This window comes from Strix uralensis, chromosome 18 (genome assembly GCF_047716275.1).
Source record: "Strix uralensis isolate ZFMK-TIS-50842 chromosome 18, bStrUra1, whole genome shotgun sequence".
NCBI lineage: Eukaryota > Metazoa > Chordata > Aves > Strigiformes > Strigidae > Strix > Strix uralensis.
This window is the reverse complement of record NC_133989.1, coordinates 17,138,420-17,145,691: the sequence shown is the minus strand read 5'-3', so window position 1 is coordinate 17,145,691 and position 7,272 is coordinate 17,138,420.

The window sequence follows — 7,272 nt, the reverse complement described above, 5'->3', positions numbered from 1 at the left end:
TATTCTTCCAAGTGCATCGATCCTATGTGTCTATGTGCCTACATGTCACAATTTCTGCAGGAATGGGTTTTCCTTGCCAAGGGCTAGAAGACTGGAGATGGGCAGGCAGTTGGGAGAGGACACAGCTGGGCCAGCTGATCCAAACTGGCCAAAGGGATATTCCCTTCTATATGACATCATGCTCAGCAATAACAGCTGAAGGAAAGGAGCTGGGGAAGCCCAACAGTTGTCTGTATTGGAGGCTGAAGTGAACTTAGCAGGGGACAAGTGGCAAAAGCAACCTATGGTGACCAGCCCAGAGGCCCCACGTGTCCTTGGCATAGACTAACTCAGGGGAGGGTACTGGTGGGCCTTTGGTGTAGCTGCCGTGGATACAGAGAAGACTAAACAGCTGCCTACCTTGCCTGACCTCTTGAGGGATGCCTCTCTTTTGGGGTTATGTGGCAGGTGCACCTGCCCTGATAAAGACCAAAACTTCTCGACCATTGAAAGGAAAGAGTTAAAACTAGAAGCCGTGATCTGGGGGCCAAGCCGCTCAGCCCACATGTTGACTGTGGTGACCTCATCAGGGATAGGAAAGGCAATGCCCTTCGGTTGACAGACAAGGCCCTCAGCCAGTGATACACCCCAGTGGAGAAGTTTCTAGACTGCTGACCATATATGACCATGGATCAGATTTCGCTAGGGTATAAATGGAGCCCCACTGGAGGGCAGATTGAGCCAGTCCTCCTCAGAGCAGCGGGTCTGCAGTCAGGGACTCTCCCCTTGGATCAGGACACTGCCCGAAGTAACACCTTGAGGTTGAGAGCCCTCGCCTTACTGGGTGAGTGATTGTGCATTTTAGGTCATTATCCCTAAAACTTAAGTCAGCTGTGTAGTGTTAGTTCCATTTGACAGACATCTGAACCTGTAGTTTACTAATGTTTGTTGGAGCGCTAAACAATTTTGATTAGAATAAATCTCATTTTGAGTACCTGCCTCATCTATTTTGAGAGACTCAACGACAGGTTCCTGCAGACTGAAGAACAGCAGGTGCCGATTGCTACTATGACAGTGGACTGGGGGCAATATCGCACCAGCCAAGACTCCCTGGTTCCCATCCATGAGCTGATTCATCATTTGGAGAGCTAAGGAGTGATCAGCAAGACTCAGTCACCCTTCAATAATCCCACATGGCAAGTGTGAAAGTCTGACAGAGGGTGGAGTCTAGCAGTGGACTATTGTGATCTGAACAAAGTCACGCCACCACTGAGTGTTGCCAGTATGAACTGGAGTCCGAGGCAGCCAAGTGGTATGCTACAACTGATGTTGCCAATGCATTTTCTCGGTCCCTGTGGCAGTAGAGTGCAGGCCACAGTTTGCTTTCATGTGGAGGGGTGTCCCATACACCTGGAATCAACTATCCCGGGGTGGAAGCACAGTCCTACCATTTGTCATGGACTTATCCAGACTGCACTGGAACAGGGTGATGTCCCTGAACATCTGCACTACATCAATGACATCATTTTATGGATGCAGAAGAAGGGCTGAGACTACCTCTTCTCCAGATCTTGGCGAAGGGACTTCTGGTCTGAAACCACAAGAGTCCAACAGTGAATACACTGACCAGGGGAAGCGTGTCCCTGACTCTGGCTGGGCGGGTGAAAGGGACAACTGAATTTACTGCACCGTGTGGATTCAGGGGCCCGGCACATTGGATCCATGGGGTATAGGGCTGTGGGGGACAGAGCGTACCCTAATGCCATCAGGGTACAAGGGGATGTGTGTGGTTATGGCGTTCATCTCCCCAAGGACTTGTTAGACATCCTGGTCCCTGCTTTCCAGGGAGAAGCTGGATGTCCACTGGCTGTTGGGAAGTAGTGAAAAAATCCCTTCTTTGCTTTGCTTGCGCATGCAGATTTTGCTTCACCTATTAAACTGACTTCATCACAATCTATGAGTCTTCTCTCTTTCCTTCTATTTTGTCCCCATTTGAGATCACCTCACCGCAGCCTGTGATTCCCCAGAACCAGGGATGCTGAAGGAGACATTTGCCAAACTGGTGGCACCTAGTAAGTTGCTGGTCCTGGCAGGGTGACACTACCAGAGCAGCCACAGCCCCGGGTGGTGCTCACTCCCACTGGCTGACAGCCTGTGGTGGATGCACACAAACCCCTTAATCAAACTTGCAATAGTTTGGTACAGGCTCCAAAGGAGGGAAAGGCCTGAACCATAGCTGGGCCAAGAACTCCTCTAGAACCCTACAAAGGAAGCACGCAGTGAGCATTGATACATATGAGCTTGGATCACCAGTCAGGTGATTAACAAATTTCCAAGACTTATTTATCAAGGAAGAAAGAAAGTTGTATGTAGAAGGAGTCTCGTGCATACCTTTCCTACTGCACACAATTTGACTACAAGCTGTTTTGCTGATTAAGGATACCAATTAAACTCGGACACCAGAGTGAAAAGAGCAGGCGTATTTTACTGGGCATAACTAAATAATGTAACCATAATACAGAAAACATACAGTAAGAAAAGGCAGAATAGTGCACTTAAACAGGAAAACACAGGGTAATGCATCAAATCATTACTACCTGAGAGAGAGAACAGTGATTAAGGAAGATCCATCCCCACTCGCACCCGTTCCCACCATGCAGACCCACAGGCACTGGGCAGCCCCGGGTGCAGCGAGGATTTGTTGAGCCTGTCCCGGTGAGTGGGAAATCCTGCGCGGGGCGTCCACCCGTAGCTGAGGCTTCCAGAGTCCTTGTGAGGGGGTCCAGCATTATGGACCAAAAATCAGCAAGCCAGAATAGCTGGCACCTTTGTTTTAAGCAGAAATATCTGGTTTCAATCTCACATTAGATTCCCCCAGAGCCTGGCCAGGGCTCAAGGGAGAAGCTCAAGGAGTTTCTCTGCTTATCTAATTGGATTATGAGCAAGGTTACACATCGGGTCCCAGGGCCAGACAACGGTCTCCATGGCCCAGTTATTTTATCCACACACAAAGAAAGATAAAGATACATTCAAGATAGCTACATCTTCCATACATATTTCACTAATGGCTACATACTGAGTCAGCAGCTTCAGCTCAGGGCCTGTTGCTCAGGCTTCAATACTTCCACCTTTTACATCAGAATAGGTGGTTTGTTATAACTTAGTATAATACCTGTTAGCACAATGGTTATCAGTTATAAAATATACAGGATTCATCTATAGGTCAACTCTGGCGTGGGCCGGTTGTCCAAGCCTTAGCACTTCATGAGCCAACCACTTTATCCCGCAGACACGACAGCCTAAGTGAGCCTTCGGTGAGCTCTCCCTGTAGGCAGTGTGGCTGCATGGCAGTAATCTCCCCTTGAGCTGGAACACCTCTCCAGGTTGCTCCTCAAGGCAGTGAGACCTTTTACCAATGATGGGTCATTGGATGACCCCAATTTGAGTTCTCCCTGGATTGCAATGGGACTGCATGCCAGGTGACTCTCCCCTGGAGCAGGGACGCCTTTCAAGGTTTGAGATTCCTCACCTGAGACTAAGAGATCCTTCTTGGCCAAGGTGGAGACACTGCTTATTTGCAACGGATCCTCAGTAAGTGACTGAGAGCATGCTGAATATTAATGAAATCCATGTAACTAATTCCATTTGACATGAACCATTGTTCAATCTGGGACTAAGTCTGGGTCCCTCCACACCTAAACTCCTCTCTGAGAGGTTTAGAAAGCAAGGGGGTCCATTCTGAACCTCGTGACTCCATGGGTGGTTTTTCCTACCCTTTGTATCTCTTCCATTAATCATAACCCATTGTCCAGGTCTGAGACTAAGTTTGGACCTAGCTGCATCTAAGCTCCATCAGGAGTTTAGAAAGCAAGAGGGTCCACTCTGAACCTTGTGACTCAACGGGAGGATCTCCCTTACCCGTTTGCATCTCCAATCTCTGTGTAAATCATTATAAATCGATTCTAACTCAATTTTCCTTTGTATGTTTCTTTCATGTAGTAATCGAGTGAACCTTCCCATCAAACCTTGCTAAGTCACAGTTTTACAACACCATATTAAAATCACTTTTGCCAATACCTTTGATGGTGATTCTTTAAGTGATCTAAATCACTCATCCGTGACAAACTGGTGTAGTTGGCAGGATCTTAAATCAGGATTCACGACACAGTCCCACACCAGGACCCAGACAGGGCTATGAGGAGTTGAGTGTGCTGCTCCTAGGCTGGGGGCTTTGCCAGGGGTCAACCCCCATCCACGAATGCTCAGGCCCGGAGTGATCATATACCAAAGGGACATTTTCCCCAGCAGTACTAAAAGTCTGTGCTACTAAGAAATCATCACCGGTGATATGTTCAGAAATCTGGTAATCCACGCTCGAGCAGTAAACAGTAGAGTTTTCTAGTTGCAAAGGTTAGAAAAGTTTCTTGACATGGTTCCTCCCCCTCCCTTGGCTCCCCAGTGTGTTAATATTCATCAGTTGATTCTTGGGGTAACAACATGGATTTCTGTGAATTAGGGTTACCTCAGCCCTGGCATCTATAAGATCCATACCCAGCGCTCATTCTGCCAGCCCTGGGGGCTACAGGCAGAGCAGAGGGGTGATGGTCCCCAGCCCCGGGGCTGCCCATCTCCTATTCTTGCTTCCAGTGGGGCGGGGGACACACACACACACCAGTCAGAGCCAGTAGGACCCGTGCCCCAGCATCCCTCTTTTGCCCCTTCTCCTTTGCTTGTTTACACAAGGCCCACAGGTGAGGCATTGGTTTGCCATTCACCTGCTGCCTGTGCATCCCTGCCTGCACCAACACTGGGAACGTCTCCTCCCAAGTCACCTTCCTCTGCTGCTTTTGCACCTGTAATGATCTAAGGCTCTTCCCTTCCCCTCAGCCGGGCAGCTGCCACGCTGCCGCAGCGGTAAGAGAACATCCCCCACGGCCTTCCCCAGCACAGGGGGGAGCAGGGTCCTCAAAGCAAACAGGTCAGCTGCTAATACCTGTTTTATCATGCCCAGGGGTAAAGGTTCCCCGAGGGGGCTTACTGAGCCACATGGATATCCGCCTTGCTGTGTGGCAAGTTTCCCTACATCCTGGCAAGCCTCACCTATATTTTTCCAAAGTGCTCCTGCAGGGTGAGGGGCAGGGTCCCCGCAGCTGCCGGGCAAGCAGCAGGTTTGGCAAGGTGGCTCCTGAGCACATTAAGTGTTGAAGGTTTGAATGGTCACTGCCTGCCCCAAGGTCCCAGGCGGCAGCAGCCACGGTGACAGCCTTTCTCCAGGTGTCTCTGCCAAATTTCGCAACTCAGTTTGTCTGAAAATGGGGGTGTGCTGGGCTGCTCCCGGGGACCTTTTTACTTCATTAATCACTGATGGCTGGGCATGAAGACAGGGAGGCTCTACAGAGAGACTTGGATAGATTGGATCGGTGGCCAACGTCAATGGGATGAGCTTCAACAGGGCCAAGCGCCAGGTCCTGCACTTGGGCCACAACAACCCCCTGCATGGCTACAGGCGTGGGGAGGTGTGGCTGGAGCTGTCTGAAAGAGAAGGATCTGGGGGTTCTCACTGACAAGCAGCTGAACATGAGCCAGCAGTGTGCCCAGGTGGCCAAGAAAGCCAATGGCATCCTGGCTTGGATTAGAAATAGTGTGACCAGCAGAAGCAGGGAGGTGACAGTCCCCCTGTGCTCTGCACTGGTGGGGCCACACCTGGAGGGTTGTGTCCAGTTTTGGGCACCTCAATACGAGAGAGATCTCGAGGGGCTGGAGCGAGGGCAGAGGAGGGCAACGAGCTGGGGAAGGGCCTGGAGAATAAATCCTGTGAGGAGAGATTGAAGGAGCTGGGACTGTTCAGTGTGAGGAGGAGAAGGGGAGGGGAGACCTCATCACTCTCTACAGCTCCCTGAAAGGACGTTGTAGAGAGGTTGGTGCTGGTCTCTTCTCACAGGTGATTAGTGACAGAACAAGAGGGAACGGCTTTAAACTGCAACAGGGGAGGTTCAGACTGGACATGAGGAAAAAATGTTTCCCAGAAAGAGTGGTCAGAGAGTGGAACAGGCTGCCCAGGGAGGGGGTGGAGTCACCATCCCTGGGTGTGTTTAAGGGCCGTTGGGATGAGCTGTGGGGGGATGTGGGGTAGGGGAGAACTTTGTAGAGTCGGGCTGAGGGTTGGACTCGATGATCCTGAGGGTCTTTTCCAACCTGAATGATTCTGTGATTCTGTGATGCTGCTGCCGTACTCATCCTCCAGCCCTTCTGCCCACTCCTCAGTACCCAGTTTCCAGAGGCACTCATCCCACCACTCACTCCTGTCGTGAGTGGCTTCAGCCTCAGCAGTTCTATATAGGCACCCCCATGGCCCTGCTGCCTTCTGCTGCAGGGCCCCCCTGCACTGCTGTGCCTGCGCTTGCCTTCGCGTGGGATGGCAATGCTCCCACACCCGCTGCAAGCACGCCCGTAACCACCGCACACCATGCAACTCCAGCTGAGCCCTTCCTTTCCCAGCCACTTCTTTTTGGAGACAAGGGAATATTTTGGTAGGAGTAGGACTCACGGGTGACTCCTCCCAGATCCCTGGGGTGGCCAGTGAGGCCAAAGCCCATGCAACGGCTACCCACGGCTGCGTGTGGGGCCAGCTGGGCACACCAGCACTCTTTTCCACACTGCTCTTTTTCCAGAAAGTCATTCCTGGCCAGGATCCTGCTGCCAATGCCAAATATAAAGCACAGGGGCTGATGCTTGTTAGGGATCCCAGCAAGAAAGGCACTCAGACTCTGTGAGGTATTGATTAAGATACCTCTAAATTAAAAGACCTAGAGATAGCAGCAGAAAGAAGAAAAATTATAACTTTATGTCCCTTTGGGTGCTGGGAACCCTGAGTCATGCAACATTGCATGGACCTCCAGCCAGGGCATGGCACAGGGCACAGGGGAGGGTTCCCCAACATTGTGGTCTTTAGGGTTTTTATAGGGTCTTCCTCAAAGTAAACAACTCCATCATTTCTGCAGTTAAGCCAAAGGCTGCTTAGCTGCTTCACTTCAAGATAAAATCAAGGACAGGCTAGTGGTGCTGTTGCCAGGTGCCAAGTGGGAGCTGCCTACAGCTCCTCCGGTGCTGTTAGCTGGGGAGGCCCATCCTGCGGCCAGGGGGTGTCTGCAGCCAGGCACAGGCCTGAAGACTGAGCTCCCCCCGTGGCAGCCTGCGCCCCTCGGGTCAGTGCTCACATGGGTCACTGGCCCCTCCAAGCCCAACAGTCTCCTGTCAGGATCGGTGTGGGCGCCGGGGATGGGGATCTTCTGG